This window comes from Sorex fumeus, unplaced genomic scaffold (genome assembly GCF_029834395.1).
Source record: "Sorex fumeus unplaced genomic scaffold, SorFum_2.1 ptg000051l, whole genome shotgun sequence".
Taxonomy (NCBI): domain Eukaryota; kingdom Metazoa; phylum Chordata; class Mammalia; order Eulipotyphla; family Soricidae; genus Sorex; species Sorex fumeus.
In genome coordinates, this window is record NW_026606108.1 from 10,595,072 (window position 1) to 10,612,980 (window position 17,909).

The window sequence follows — 17,909 nt, forward strand, 5'->3', positions numbered from 1 at the left end:
AACCAGTGGATGATGTAGGAAGTTGGAAAGGAAATCAAAAGATTCCTTAAAAAAATGAGAATGAGGACATGAGCTACCAGAACTTGCAGGACATAGCAAAAGTAGTGTTAGGGGGACTGGAGTGATCAAGCGGGATTCATCCCAGGAATGCCAGGATGATTTAACACATGCAAATGTAATACACCAATTGATCAAACAATAAATGTAATACACCATATTACTACAAAAAAATTAAAATCATATGACCATATAAAATAGATGGGTAGAAAATATATTGAAACATTTGACAAGTTCCAACACTTACCCATAATTTTTTAAAAACTCAATAAAATGGGAGTTTGAAGCAACCTAATTGAAGCCATTTACCACAATCCACAGCAAATAATACTCAGCGGTTAAAAACTGAAAGGCTTCCCTCTTAAGAACAGGCACAAGACAAAAATACTCACACTACTATTCAATATAGTACTAAAAGTCCTTGCTATAGCAATTAGGCAATAAAAAAATATTAAAGCCATTAGTATTTGAAAAGAAATGAAGCATTCTCTATTTTCAGATGGCATGATACTATACATAGCCCTAAAGACAAAATTCCCAGAAACAATTCACTTGTATAGTAAAGTGGCAGTAAACAAAGTAAAAGTTTATGACTATCTTATACAAAATCAACAAGTAAAAGTTTATGACTTTCTTATACAACTTTCTTATACAAATATTGACCTATGTAATAGAGAAATTTAAAAAAGAACAGTCCCACAGTTGTATCTCCAAAATGAAGCACCCAGGAATAAGCTCAACAAAAGAGGTAGAAGACCTATTGATTTATTTTCTGATAATTCTATTTGCTAGTTCTTAAAGTTTTGTTGGAATAAGCAATATAAAATAAATTTTTTTGTGCAAAGTGGGCAGGTTGTTACTAGGAGGAAAACTGGGCATATTGGTGAGGAAAGGTCACATTGCTGGTGTTGGACCGCTAAATGCTTAAAGCAACTATATAATAAACAACTTTGTAAATCATGGTGTTTTTAATAAAATTAATTTTCAAAAAGAGGTGAATATACAAAGAAAACTACAAAACACTACTATGAGAAATAAAAGAAGATACAAGGAAATAGGAACACATGTATTATTTATTGACCAAGAGAATTAACACTGTCAGAATGACAATATTCTGCACAAAAGTCAGGCCAAAATGGTTAGGGACCTCAACATCAGACCAGAATCCATAAATTACACTGAAGAAAATGTAGGCAACACCCTCCACAACACTGAAGCTAAAGGTGAAATACCACTGACCAAGCAAATGGTAAAAGCTAAACCTTTCAGTATCTACATTGCAAACCACAAAGCCCAAAAGAAGAGAGAGAGAAAGAGAGACAGACAGACAGACAGACAGAGTCAGAGACAGAGACAGAGACAGAGACAGAGAGACAGATTGAGAGAAAGAGAGAGAAGAAAAGTGTCACCATAGGGGCAGGCGGGGGATGGGGAAGGGTGATGGTAATGATGGGAAGGAAACAGGGGACTTTGTGTTGGGAAATATACACTGATGAAAGGATGGGTGTCAGAACACTGTATAACTGAAACCTGATCATGAACAGCTTCATAAGGTTCTATGTCACAGTGGTTCAATTAAAAAAAAACTTTAAAAATAATATAAATAAATATTGCTAAACTAAATAATTTTGGGGAACAAAATTCCATTGCTTTATAATCTGTGGTTTTTCATCATTAATATTACATACAAAATAATGAGAGCCTAAAATTCAATATTAAATTTGTAGTGTATATCCCCTACATGGGCTGGAGCCATAGCACAGTGGGTAGGGCGTTTGCTTTTCATGCGGCCGACCGAGGTTCGATTCCTCAGCCCCTCTCAGGGAGCCTGGCAAGCTATTGAGAGTATCCCGCCCACACGGTATAGCCTGGCAAGCTCCCCGTGGCGTATTCAATATGCCAAAAACAGTAACAAGTCTCACAATGGAGACATTACTGGTGCTCGCTCAAGCAAATCAATGAACAATGGGAGGACAGTGCTACAGTGCTATCCACTACATAATTAATTCTTAAAGCAATATAATGAATAACTTGCTTTCTTATATATATATATATATATATATATATATACTTCAGAAGTCACATTAGGATAATTTGGGAATAAGACCATAATGAAAGAAATAATACATAAAGGAAATAATTGGGATTTTTCTAAAACAAACTACCATTCAGCTACCTCTGATAGGACAATGATCCAAATTTTTGGTTTAAGTCTTAGAAATACCTTTCCTGTATATAATTTTCTCTCACTATGCCTAATTGTCATACATTAAGAGCCTCTTCATTTAAATCTTCAGTTTGTAGCATATGAAATGTGACATTCCACATTCCTTTCTGAGCTCATTTATTTGATTGAATAAATTAAAGTATAAGCTAAACTATCAAAAAAATCAATGAATAACACTAAATTGTTGCTTATGTATTTTTAGTTAGCACTTTAGTTTTTTTCTTTATGCAATATGTCATGTTATGAAATTATTGGACTATTCATAAAAAATTGAATTGATGACAAGTATTTTTATTTTTCTTTATTTTTATTCTTTCAATACTTCTCCATGAAAAACCTACATGTTGTATTAATAAATGATAAGCCACTGATATAGATATTAATTCATTTAATTAATCATGTTTCTGGGCTGGAGCGATAGCACAGCGGTAGGGCGTTTGCCTTGCATGCAGCCAACATGGCCTACCAACCCGAGTTCAATTCCTCCGCCCCTCTCGGAGAGCCCGGCAAGCTACCGAGAGTATCTCGCCCGCACAGCAGAGCCTGGCAAGCTACCCGTGACGTATTCAATATGCCAAATACAGTAACAATTGTCACAATGGAGACGCTACTGGGCCTGCTTGAGCAAATCTATGAATAATGGGAGTACCGTGACCATGAATCATGTTTCTAATCGATAGAAGATTGGCTGGGCTGGAAAATGTATTATTTTTATGTAGGAGTACTGCTATTTATTCAGCCACTAATTAGCTGATTAAATTGGGCATGAACTCCACTGTAAAATGTATTTTTAATTGCATTAGAATTTCAGTTTTGAGGGACTACAAATTGCAATAATTAAAATTTTTAATTCTTTATAAAACATTTTGTTTCAAGGTGACAAATGTCATATCCTAAATGCTTATTTAGCATTTCTTGGTAATTATAACAGAAATACAACGATTCTTAAAAATTTAAAGATTTTATTTATTTAAATAGGAAGAAAATGGATTTAAGATGTCCTAAAATTATGTCTTACTTAATGTGTGATTTAATTTACTAGAAATAACTACAGATTTTGAAGTTACTGTTTTTGGAACTCTCTCCAAAATTACAAATTAAGAACAACAGAATGGCATGTCAAAACAACCAGACAACAAGGATTGATTTCTTACTCTTGGACTCCTTTCATTCCATGTAAGCTCCGTGGATCCTACTCATATTAACACAGTGGTGTTTCTTGTGGCCCTATTTAGCAATGCCTTAGTAATCAAATTTCATGGTCCCATTTATTTTCTGCTCAGCCAGCTATCTCTGATGGTCCTTTTGTATATTTCCACAAATGGTACCCAAAATGGTCCTGAACTTTCTATCTATTAAACTCACTTACGAAGACATTTCCTGGTATAAAAATGATCTTTTTCTTAGTGGTGTAATTTTTTCTCCTCCCTCCTATCTCAGCCATTCTGACTTTCTATGGAAGCATACTGTCCACTGTACTGGGCATAGGATCCAGCTTGGGGTCAGAGAGCCCTTAGCTACTTGTTCTTCTCACATGACCACGATGTCCCTATTCTATGGGGTAGCCATCATCAAGTACCTTCTGCCTACATCCTACCATTTGCCTGAATTGGCTGAAGTAGTCTGTTTTCTACACATCCTAACACCCATGCTAAACCCAGTCAACTATAGTTTGAGAAACAAGGATGTTGCAAGAGCCCTCAGAAAAGTGCTCAGAAAATTAGAAATATAAAGTGTTTCCAATGTGAGTCCAAAGGAATAAAATCCATTTACTTTCAAATGGGATTTAATACATATGTTTATACACACACACACACACACATATACACACACTCCTACACTTCATGGTACAAACCAAATAATTAGAAATATAGGGTAAAGAAAAGAAACATACGGAGAGAGAGAACACAGGGGATTGCCCTGCCACAGAGGCAGGGGGGGATGGGGGATGGGGGTGGGAGGGATATTATCCATGGTGGTGAAAAACGGGCACTGGTGGAGGGATGGGTATCTGATCATTGTATAATTGAAACCCAAGCACAAAAAAATTGTAAATCTACAACTGTAAAAAAATAAATAAATAAAAATTAAAAAAACAAAAAAAAGAAAAGAAACATAATTATGTACTAAAAGCTAAAATAGAACATCATCATTTTCTTACTTATATTTATGTTTATACTTACAAATAACAAGTGATGCTTACTCAATTATGTAATATATAAATTATACTTTTATTTCTATGCACCTGTATTGTGATTTCAACTTTTTTGAGATGCACAGATTTTCTTTTTTTTTTATTTTATTGATGAGATATTTACAAGCTTTCATGTTTGGGTTACAATCACACAATGATCAAACACCCATCCCTCCACCAGTGCATATTCCCCACCACCAATATCCCCGGTATAACCCCCCTTTCTCACCCTCCCTCTGCCTCCCTGGCAGACATGATTCCCCATAATCTCTCTCTACTTTTGGGCATTATGGTTTGCAATACAGCCCTGAGAGGTTTATCATGTTTGATCCTTTATCCACTTTCTGCACACATCTCCCATCCCAAACGATTCCTCCAGCCATCTTTTTCTTAGCGATTCCTTCTCTATTCCAGCTGCCTTCTCCCCTTAGCTCATGAGGCAGGATTCCAGCTATGGAGCAATCTATCTGTCAGGTGTATCTACCATCCTTAGATGTCAGCCTCATGTTATGTTCTTTTATACTCCATAAATGAGTGCAGTCCTTCTATATCTGTCCCTCTCTTTCTGACTCATTTCACTTAGCATGATACTCTCCATGTCTATCCATTTATAAGCAAAGTTCATGATTTCATCTCTCCTGACAGCTGCATAGTATTCCATTGTGTAAATGTACCAGTTTCTTTAACCAGTCATCTGTTCTAGGGCACTTGGGTTGTTTCCAGATTTTGGCTATTGTGAACAGGATGCACAGATTTTCAAATAGAACCATTATCTAAAATATCTAAACCATTATCTAAATAATACTCCATTTAAAGATTTAAAAATTTTTTATATATATAAAATGTGTATAATAGTCATATATGATTTTATACTGATTTTATAAAGCTTTAACTATTTATTGGAGGGAAGTCTATGTCTCGAAGGACTGGAGTAGTTTTCATGTGGGAGCCCCAGGGTGCTTCCTGGTACTAAGTGATCCTCAGAGTTACCCCTAAACCCTGAACCCAAGTAGACTCCAGCACCATATGGTGATGAATACCCAAAATTGTTGAATTATTTCTTAGGACAATTCTTTCCCGATTTTTCTGATGTAGAATTAGAATATTAGGATTTTCCACTCTGGAGAAGCCCAGGTTCTCTCTTGAACAGTTAGCTCTCTGCTCCCCCTCTCATTACTATAAATAAATTTATTTAAATAAAACTAGTTTCGTTCACTATTTTTAATACCTGAGGCTTTTTACCTTTTGGTAAAATACCATGATTTACAAAGTTATCATAGTTGAGTTTTAAACATACAATGTTCCAACACTCATCCCACCACCAGTGTCAACTTTCTTCACTGATATTCTCAGGTTCCGTCCCATACCCCATCTTCCCCTGCCTACCCTCTGCATAAAATACAAAAATACATTTTTAAATTCAGTCGTCAAGTTTGGATCTCATGATTTCAGTGTTGTTGGTTCTATGGTTTGGATATTTAGCTCTCTTGTTCCTCAATACTACCAATATGCCTGATTCCCTTCATCCCAGCCCCCTGTTGCTTCTCATATGTCTTACTTCACTTTTTCAAAGAGAAATTGAAAATCAAAATAATTTGGTACACTTAGATGTTTTAAATACAAGTTTATTACTTGAGAAGTTTTATAGAATAATTTAAAGGTTATTTAAAAGTGACTTTTTGTGCTCAATATTTCACAATTTTAGAATAAATCATAAATTTTGTTTCACATGTTTGACTTCTATTTAATACAGTTTTAAACATATTCATTACTTTTTGCAATATATTCTAGCTATTATCTTTAGTTCTTATTTCTTATGTTTAGTTTTTATTTCTTATTTACTTCTTAAAGCGTGTCATGTATTGTACCTTATCTATTTCCCAAAATTGGTTTGCAATTTCCTTTGGTGGGGGTAAGGAGTGCATCTAAGCAGTGCTGAGGAGGTCCAGAGAGCCCCTCCTAGTGATTCTCATACAACCTGACATGTCAATGTAAGGGCCTGAGGGTGTGGTGTTGCTCAGGCTCTGCAATGTAGGTAGGAGATTAGCCAGGCCATCCTGGTTGTCCTGGGAAGGGGTGGGGGGTGGTGGAAGAGCGATGGGCTATGCCTAGTGATACTCAGAAGTGATACTCACCACATGTGGTGCTGAAAAGCATTGCAGAGTCAGCAATAGGAAAGGCTTAAGCCCTATATCACCTCTCTAGATCCCAATTTCTTGACTTCTGACTGTTGCCTTAAACTGTTGTCTTAAACAAATGCATTACTGATGCGTTAAAATAAATGTATCACTAATAATTATAATGCATCAGTTTCATTGACTGCATTAGATACCAATATCCAAACTATTTTTCTCAGGTCCAGATTTCAGTAACCTGGTTATTGCTTTTATTCTGATACATTCCAAATTTGTAAATATAATTTCTAGTAGCCAAGGTTTTTATATGATTTTTTATGTAGGAGTACTGCTATTTATTCAGCCACTGATTAGCTGATTGAATTGGGCATGAACTCCACCTTACTTTTTTCTTTTTCATAATTTTATTATTTATTTATTTTTCTTCTTATATTATTTATTGAATCACTGTGGGAAAAGTTACTAAGCTCTCAGGTTTAAGTCTCGGTCATACAATGATCAAACACCTTTCCCTTCATCAGTAATCATTTTTCACCACCAAGAACCCTAATATACCCTCCTCCCACCCCTCCCAATGCCTGTGAGGCAGATGATTTCTACTTGACTCTTCTCTACATTGATTACATTCATTATTTCGACAAAAGATGCACCATTATTGTTTAGAATTCACCTGTGTTTTCTATTGCTGGTTATGAATAATATATGATGTCGCGTGACTGCAGTAGTGGCCGTGCAATTTTGGAATTCAGAAATTTTAACACTTAAATTTGGATGGATTTCTGCCAAAACCTGCTAGGTTCTGAGATTTTTTTCCTGAGTTTCTGAGATCATGGCCATTAAGCAGCTTGATCAGGAGCCAGAGAGGCCGTTTGTGGGCAATGACTTGGGGTCTTGTTGGGAAAGTGCCGGCTACAACCCACCTGGTGAGGCCCCGTGTGTCTCACCACTGTGGACTCAAACATGACTGTCCAGTGGCCTCTGGAGGATGACGGCCACTGGGCCGCCAAGGGGAAGAGGCTAAGGCACGAAACCTGTTCCCACCTGGGGTGGCCCAGTGCCGGTAACCTACTGCAGGCACCGCACGCATTTCTGCCAAAAGCCGTTGGGTTTTGAGATTTGTTTCTGAGTTTCTAGGATCATTGCCGTTAAGCAGTTTGATCAGGAGCCAGAAAGGCCATGCCTCCAATTATATAGCTGAGCCATAGGTGGTTTGTGGGTGTGTCTCCCACATACCTAACTTTTGGCCGTTTACTTTCTTGGTAAACTTTGCCCCAAGTTTTTTGGGGTCTGGCCAAAGGCACAGCAGCAATTTTGGAGTATCTGGAAGTCTGAAGGTGCAATCAGGCTGCTGATGCACTCGCCTCACAGTACAGATTGACCTGCTGGTGGCACCATACCCCCCAACAAATATCCTTTTTTCGGATCAACCTACTTTTATACTTTAATAACCCTATTCATGTTTTTCTGAAATTTTTAAATTTTCCTCTCCTCACTCTTACATATTTGTATTATTTTGTGAATGTCTAGGAGAGGGGACTGACACCTGGGGATATTTTGGGCTTACTCCTAGCTCTGTCTGCAGGGATCATTCCTGGCAATGGGAGGGGACCAGAGTGGGTTCCAGGAATCAAACCCACCTGGGCCATAATGCAAGGCAAATCACCCAACTGTACCATCTCTCTGGCCCCTTTTCATCTAAATAAATAATGTCTTAGCATTGAACTACTCATAGTATGAATTTTTTAATTTATATACCTGTGAAAAATGAAAAACATAGTTTTTGAGAAAACAACTTTTTATTGAATAAAAGTTTAGTGGAATTTCGAAGTTTAGTTTCGTAGAATTTTAAAGTTTACTAATCTATACTTGCACAACTTAAAAATCTCTCTCATATATATAGGATGTAAAGTTACATAGTAAGGTAACAATGAATAGCCAAAAGTATCACAGCTAGAGATTTTGTCTACAGGATTAAACTTACCTGGGGCTAGGAGTTTGGCTAGGAAGGACCCTGGGGACACAAGTGGAGGGAAGTGGGCACTCTGGTGGTAGGTGTGGTATTAGAATTATGTATGCATAAAAAGTATACTTAACAATTTTTAAATCACAGTATCTAAATAAAAGTTGTTATGAAAAATGGATAGAAGTTAAAGGGATTCACAGAACCAGGAATAACTACAAGAGGCACAAATTCACGAAAGAAACTGTTAAAAATAGTTTAAAACTTAAAAATATTCATTCTTATACACAAAGAATAAAATATCTGTAAAAAAAAGGGGGAAGATGGGCTCATGATTGGAAGCCTGCTTCAAGTGCTTGGGGAAAAGGCAGTTGGAATAGAAAAAGTACCACTACAACAAAGGTAATTAGAAACATGCTGAAAGTAGGTAAAGGAACAAACACGATAACTTCTCAGTATCTGTATTACAAACCATAGTGCCCAAAAGAAGAAAGTGAGAGAAAAAGAGAGAGAGAGAGAGAGAGAGAGAGAGAGAGAGAGAGAGAGCAGTGTCTGCCATAGAGGCAGGCTGGCAGGGAATGGGGGATTGTGCGGGGAGAGGGGGTTGCCTGGAGGGAAATTTGAGACATTGGTGGTAGAAAAAGCACGCTGGATGGATGTGGAAACATTATATGACTGAAATCCAACTATGAACAGCTTTCTAACTGTATCTCTTGGTGACTCAATTTTTTAAATTTTTAAAATTAAATTATATATGTATGTATCTATACATATATATATATCCTTAGGGAATTTGACTTTTACAAAAAGAAGAAATGCAAAAATTAAAATGGCCAAAAGGCACAAGAAAAAAATGTTTCACATCACTAATCATCAGGAAGATGCAAATCAAAACAATAATGAGATATCATCTCACACCACAGAGAGTAGCACACATCACTGTCACTGTCCTTTTGTTGTTCATCTATTTGCTAGAGTGGGCCCAGTGACATTGTGAGACTTGTTACTGTGTTTGGCATATCGAATACATCACAGGTAGCTTGCCAGGCTTTGCCTGCCTGGAAAGCTATCTTTGCTGTGCGAGCGAAATACTCCCGGTAGCTTGTCGGGTTCTCAGAGAGGGGCAGAAGAATCAAACTCAGGTCGGCCAAGTCGGCCATGTGCAAGGCAAACGCCCTACCCGCTATGCTATTGCTCCAGCCCTGTAGCACATATAAGAAAGAATAAGAACTATCAGTGCTGGATGGATGTGGATAGAAAAGAACTCTCATTCACTGCTGGTGGGAAACTAGTTCAGCCTTTTTTGGAAAACAATATAGACATTCTTCAAAAAAACTAGAAATTGAACTTCCATATGACTCAACAATACACTCCTGGGAATATGCCTTTGGGGCCCAAAAACACACTGCTGAAAAGCCATTTGCACTCCTATGTTCACTATTGTGGCACTATTCATAATAGCCAGAACATGTAAACAACCCAAGTACCAAGAACAGATGAATGGATAAAGGAACTATGGTACTTAATAGAATATTATGCAGCAATTAGGACAAATGAAGTCATGAAATTTGCTTATACATGGATGAACATCAAGAGGATCATACTGAGAGAAATAAGTCAGAGGGAAAGAAACAGACATAGAATCATCACATTCATTTGCAGGATACAAAAATGAGACTATTTTTCTCATAAAAATATCTGAGAATATATTTTTACTCAACTTATGAGAATATTTTTTCTCAGTATATGAGATTTTTTTCTACTGTCCAAAGACAGCGGAAATGGGTTGGGGAAACTGGGGACACTGGCGATGATAACTGTACACTGGTGAAAGGATGAGTTTTGGAACATTGTATAACTGAAACTCAATCATGACAACTTAGTAACTATCTCACAATGATTCAGTTTTTTACAGTAAAAGACTAGATATGGTAAAAACTGATACAGTAAAAATTCTAATGGAAAGCAATTATGTTCTTTAATCACAAAATTAATGTTGTAAGGTACCCATACTACCCAGGAGCACTATAAATTTAATGCTATAGATACATAGACAGATATCAAATTATAAATACTTTATTCACAACACAGAATCAGGAGTAAGTCCTGAGCATTGCTGGGTGTGGCCCAAAAAACAAAACTAAATATTTTATTTATAGAAATAAACAAGTCAGTCTCAAATATTTGTGGAACAGCAAACCCCTTCTTCAAAAAGAAACCAACCAATCCTAAAAGAGAAGCTCAAAATTGGAGGCATCACATATGTAATTTCAAAACGTACTGAAAAATTGTAATAATCAAAATAGTTCGCCTTTGACATGAAAATAAACACATAGAGCCACAAAACAAAATTATAGTTAGAGATAAATAGCCAAATATATATTTAACTAATATTTAAAGTTAACAAGAACGTTTAGTGACTACAGGATAGACCCCTTAACAAATAGTAATGGGGAAACTGGATATTGATATAGAGAAAAGTAAAATTATCCCTGTCTTGTACTGCTTATAATAATTAACTTCAAATGATTTTAAATATTTTATTGCGTAGTATAATATACAGGTGTGTAGTGTTTATACTTTTTTGGCATAAAGTTCCATAGCAATGATTCTACCAGAGATTATGAATAGGTTCTCCAGTGAACTAACTCAGTGGGTCCCTTTCAGAATTCTGTTTATAATTCTGACTTTGATGGAATTTCTGTAGTCGGGTCCCACAAGCACTCTCAAATTGCTCCATCTTCACCACCTTGGGACCCTTATTAGTCAAATAATTTAAATTTGTAAACAAAAAGCTAAAATCATATATATCCCATGTCTTCCATTTTCTCCTTTAAGAACTTGTTTCCTTCCTCAAAAAATAACTAGAAATTGAACTCCCATTTGACCCAGCAATACTACTTCTGGGAATATCTCCTGTGGGTTCAAAAACACACAGCAGAAGCACCATCTGCACTTCTATGTTCATTGCAGCACTATTCACAATAGCCATGAGCTGAAAACAAACTGAATGCCCAAGAACAGACATATGAATAAAGAAATTATGGTACATCTACACAATGAAAAGCTATAGAGATGTTAGGAAAAATTAGGTCATGAAATTTGCCTATGAATGGATAGACTTGGAGCGCATCATGCTTAGTGAAATGAGTCAGAAGGAGAGGGACAGATATAGAATGATTGTATTTATTTGTGAGATATAAAAAAAGAACATTATGGAACTAACATCCAATCCCAGGGAAAACGGGCCGGGAGGACTGGTCAATGGTGGGTGAAGTGTGTGGAAGATGGATTGTAGTTAAGGAAAAGTAGGATTCATTATGACAATACTACTTGGAAATGATCACTCTGGACAAGAACTAAGTGTTGAAAGCAGGTAAAGGGATAGACATGATAAACTTTCAGCGTTTATATTGCAAACCATAAATGCCCAAAGTAAGAGAAGGAAAAACAAAGAGAGAGAAGAGAGGTGCCTGCCATAAAGGTAGGCAGGGGTAGGGGGTGGCTTGAAGGGATGGGAGGAAAATTAGGGATACTGGTGCTAGGAAATTACACTGGTGGAGGAATGGATGTTGGAACACTGACTGAAATGCAATCATGAACAATTTTGTAATGCTCTATCTCACAGTAATTTTTAAAATAAAAATAAGAAATAAAAAAGGAATTTCTTTCCATGCTGATCTATCCAGCAGTGAGAGAGGAGTGTTAAGTCTCCTACTATTAATTTTTTGATTGCTTCAAGCCTATTAGCAGTTGATTTAAATATCTTGATGGACCATCGCTAGGTGCATGTACTATTATTGTAAATTCTTCTTTATTTATAGAACCTTTGATCATTAATCAATGACCATCCCTGTCCCCTACAACCATCAATTTAAAGTTCATATTTTCTGCAGTTAGAATGAGAATATAGCAGGTGGAGACCTGACTTGTAAGTGTTGAGCTGGCCCAGATTTAATCCCGGCACACATATTATCACTCCAAATCCCACCAGGAGTAATCCCTGAGTACAGAGCCAGGAGTAAGCCCTGAACACTCAACATCAGGTATCACCCCAAATTTTTTTAAATAGATTAATTATGTTTTCTGATGTAAGCATGGCCACATCACCTTTTTGGGGCCATTGTTTGCCTACAATATTGTTTTTCAGTCTTTGACATTGAATCTGTATTTACCCTGACTGTTCACATATGTCTCTTTCATGGAGCAGAAAGTTGAGTTCAGTTTTATGATCCATCCTGAAAACTCTGTGTCTCTAGATTGGTGATTCCAGGTGATTGACTTTTAGTTACACAATTGAGATGAAGCAATTTGGGCAATACCTTTGTAAAAATAATGAGTATTTGCGAAGTTTCTCTTGTCCTTTTTGTTTTATTTCTTTCTTTTTTTTAAATTTTTTTTATTAGTGAAACACCATGAGGTACAGTTGTAGATTTACAATTTTTTGTGCTTGGGTTTGATTATACAATGATCAGATACCCATCCCTCCACCAGTGCCCATTTTCCACCACCATGGATAATATCCCCCCCACCCCCATCCCCCCATCCCCCCTGCCTCTGTGGCAGGGCAATCCCCTGTGTTCTCTCTCTCCTTTTGGGTGTTGTGGTCTGCAAAAGAGGCATTGAGTGGCAAACATGTTCAGTCCATAGTCCACTTTCGACATGCATCTCCCCTCCTGGGAGGATCCTCCAAACACCCTTTATTTGGTGTTCCCTTCTCTATCTGAGCTGCCCTTTCCTCTAGAATGCCCGACTGGCCACTAAACTATGGAGTAATCCTCCTGGTGCTGATCTCAGCTATTCTTGGGTATTAATCTCATATTTTGTTACTTTATATCCCCCAGATGAATGCAATCTTTCTATGTCTATCCCTCTCTTTCTGACTCATTTTGCTTAGCATGATACTTTCCATGTTGTACCACTTGTATGTAAATTTCATGACTTCATCTTTTCTAAGAGCTACATAGTACTCCATTGTGTAGATGTACCAAAGTTTCTTTAACCAGTCATCTGTTCTTGGGCATTCAGGTTTCTTCTAGTTTCTGGCTATTGTAAAGAGTGCTGCAATGAACAAACAAGTGCAGATGTCACTTCGACTATACATTTTTGCCTCTCTGGGATATATTCCCAGGAGTGATATTGCTGGGTCAAATGGGAGCTCAATTTCTAATTTTTTGAGAATCGTCCATACTGTTTTCCAGAAGGGCTGAACCAGCCGACATTCCCACCAACAGTGAAGGACTGTCCCTTTCTCGCCACATCCGCGCCAGCATCGGTTGCTTTTGTTCTTTTGAATGTGGGCCAGTCTCTGAGGTGTGAGATGGTATCTCATTGTGGTTTTGATCTGCATCTCCCTGATGATTAATGACGTAGAGCATTTTCTCATGTGCTTTTTTGCCATTCGGATTTCTTCTTTGAGAAAGTTTGTGTTCATTTCATTGCCCCATTTTTGGATGGGGTTGGATGTTTTCTTCTTGTGGAGTTTAACCAGTATTTTGTATATCCTGGATATCAACCCCTTGTCAGATGTGTATTTGGCGAATATCCTTTCCCATTCTGTAGACTGTCTTTGTATTTTGGTCACTGTTTCTTTGGAGGTGCAGAAGCTTTTTAGTTTAAGATAGTCCCATTTATCTATCTCTGTTTTCACTTGCTCAGACAGTGGCGTGGCATCTTTGAAAGAGGACTTACTCCCAATCCTCTTTAAGCTTTTCCACGAAATTGAAATATCAAAAACACTTCCAAACAGTTTCTACGAAGCAAATATCACACTGATACCAAAAGCAGACAGAGATACCACAAAGAAAGAGACTTACAGACCGATATCCCTGATGAACACAGATGCAAAGATCCTCAACAAACTACTAGCAAATAGAATCCAACTACTCATCAAAAAGATCATACACCATGACCAAGTAAGATTCATCCCAGGGATGCAAGGATGGTTCAACATTCGGAAATCAATCAACATAATCCATCATATCAACAAAAGAAAAGATAAAAAGCATATGATCATATCAATAGATGCAGAGAAGGCATTTGACAAGATCCAGCACCCCTTTATGATGAAAACCCTAGCCAAAGTTGGTATAGAGGGGACCTTCCTCAACATAATTAAAGCCATCTACCACAAGCCTACAGCAAGCATCATCCTCAATGGGGAAAAACTGAGAGCCTTCCCTCTAAGATCAGGGAGAGACAAGGATGCCCACTCTCTCCACTGCTGTTCAATATAGTACTGGAAGTACTTGCAATAGCGATTAGGCAAGAAAAAGATATTAAGGGCATTCAGGTAGGAAAAGAAGAAATCAAGCTCACACTATTCGCAGATGATATGATACTATACTTAGAGAACCCAATAACCTCCACCAAAAAACTCCTAGAAACAATAGACTCTTTCTTTCTTTTAAAGATGCTCCTTTAATGGTTCTTGCTAAACTGGTTTGTTTGAATTATTAGAAAGGATATGACTTTCATAAGCTGTTACTCATCCATGAGTCATTTGTACTATTCCTTCAAATATACAAATATAAATGACAACCTAACTAGAGTATTCTTGGTGGTATTTTCATTTCATTGAGTTATTTTACCCTATCCCACCATGCTTTTATGTCCTGTAGAGTCTCATTTGATATCTCTGTGAGTCTTATGGAAGTTTCTTTGCATATGATTTCTTGTTTGACCCTACTCCTTTCAATATTCTATGCTCTTTGTTTTTTGTTGCTTTGAGCGGTATGTGTCTTGGGAGTTTTTCCTATTCAGGTCTGTTTTTGCTGGAACACTTTGAATGCCTGTGCTCCTTGACTTGGGGAGACTCCTACTTATTATTTCTTTAACTAGTAATTCTTCACCTATTTTGCCTTCCTGCTCCTCAGTGGTACCTGAGTCTTCTATTGGTCCTCTTGAACTCGTCCCTTCATTTTCTGGTATATTGTTACTAGACCACAATGGTAAAAGCCGATTCCCCATTCTGACCACTGTCTTCTGAGAGGCTATCACTGAGATTCTTGTTTTCTTGTCCTTTTGTTTCAATTCTTGGGTTTTGCTTACCTCGTAAATTTTGTCTTCAAGGTGAATGGGTACTATCATTTATTATTTTCTGGCGCCACCTAGTTGTAAAAAGCCTCAGTATATTTCTCATCACAGGAGCCTGATTTGTGCTATTGGGAGATCTCAAAGTCACTGGAGAACTAAATCATTGAGATCTAATACTCTTCTTTAAAAAAAATGAATCAACAGGAGATCCACAGTTATAAAGTTGTTTATTATTGAGTTCCATCAAAAAATGGGGAAAAGAGAACAGAAACTTCCTCAAAAAAGAAATAAAAATGGCCTAAAGGCATATTTTTTAAAATGTTCCACATCACTAATCTTCAGGGAGATGCAAATCAAAACAACAATGAGGTATCATCTCACACCACAGGGATTGGCACATATCCAAAAGAATGAGAACAACTAGTGCTGGCGTGGATGCAAGAAGAAAGAGACTCTCCTTCACTACTGGTGGTCCAACCTTTTGGGAAAATAATATGGATAATCCTCAAAAAAAAAACCCTAGGTATTGAGCTCACATATGACCCAAACATAACACTCCTGGGAATATATTTTGGTCCCCTTAGGGGACCAAGAGCACAATGCATAAAAGTCATCTGCACACCTACATTCATTGCATTATTCTTCTTTCCTTTTTATGTCTCCATTGTGGGGTTTTGGCACCAACCCCTACTATGGGCTTTTGTCCCTCTCTCTTTGAAACTTCTTTACCTCTTCTTGTGACTGGTAACTCAGTGAAATTTTTGTTGTTACAAACAGAAATTCTCTGGGACCCGCTACAGTGTTCTGCAACTTTATTTTTGCTGCCGGCTGCTTATAGAATTGAAAGTTGGTTTTTGTTTGGTTATGGTTTTGGTTTTGTTTTAAGACAAGAGCTGAAGTATAATTTAATTCAACATAGAAACACTTGAAGGGGAAAAATAGAAAAATGCATTGTTCTTAAATGAAAGTCAAACTTTCTTTCCAAGGTACAGTACTGACACTTCCAGATTGACATCAGAATGAGTTTCTAAGAAACAAAATCATGAGTCCAAAATCTGCCCTTGAAACAGTTTTCAACTTCATCTCTATTTCTTAAAGTTCATGGGAACAACGTTTGTGGCCTTACTTGAGGTCAGGTAACCAGTGACAATATCAGATGGCAACTTCTGAATGTACAGAAAGTCTTCAATAGTACTGAGGTTAGTGAAGTTGTCAGGAAAGCTAGAAACATCAGAATATTTCTTGACTGGTTTAAAGAATAGATACCAATACAGACACTGAAAGGTTATCATGTATATCCCTTTACTTACTTTTAACTTATTTTTCTGTATTGCAAACCACAATGGCCAAAAGTGGGGAAAGAGGGGGGTAGGAAGGAGAGAGAGAGAGACAAAGAGACAGAGAGACAGAGAGAGACAGAGACAGAGAGAGAGAAGTGCCTACCATAGAGGCAGGCAGGGGAGGATGGGAGGATGAGAGGGAAACTGGGGATACTGGGGATCTCCAGTTTAACAGAGTAGAGCTGTTCACAGTAAGTTTTCATGATGTCTTAATTTATGATGGTTATATTTGTTTCTGATCAAATTTAATTGAACATTTTCTCCTTTTTTCCTTGTGAGTCTAGCCGAAATTTTTTTCTATCTTATTTATTCTCTATTCATTCAAAGAAACAGCTCCTGTTTGCTTTCTTGATTTCTGTGTCACTGATTTTTTTTCTGGTTTTTATTATTTTCTTCCTTCTGTTAGTCTTTGGATTCACTTTTTTTTCTTGCTTCTCCAGATGTTTAAGATGTGTGTTCAGATTGTTGATTTGAGCTTTCTTTTTCCTTTCCTAGTGCAGTGCTGTATTTCAATGAACTTCCCCCTGTAGCACTGTAGCACTGTTGTCCCGTTGTTCATCAATTTGCTTGAGTGGGCACCAGTAATGTCTCCATTTGTCCCTGTCTGCTCGCTCCAGGAACACGAAGTGAGACTTGTTGTTACTGTTTTTGGCATATCAGATACGCCACAGGGAGCTTGCCAGGCTCTGCAATGCTGGCGGGATACTCTCAGTAGCTATCTGGACTCTGAGAGGGACGGAGGAATCGAACCCGGGTCAACCATGTGCAAGGCAAACGCCCTACCCACTGTTCTATAGCTCCAGCCCTAAGTACAGCTTTTACTGAGTTTCATAGATTTTGTTAACTTGTTTCTTCATAGTCATTAGGTCAAGGAATATTTTTACTTCTCCCTCAGTTTCCCCTTTGATCCAATTGTTATTTGGAAAAGTGTTATTCAGTCTCCAGGTGTTAGTTTCACCAT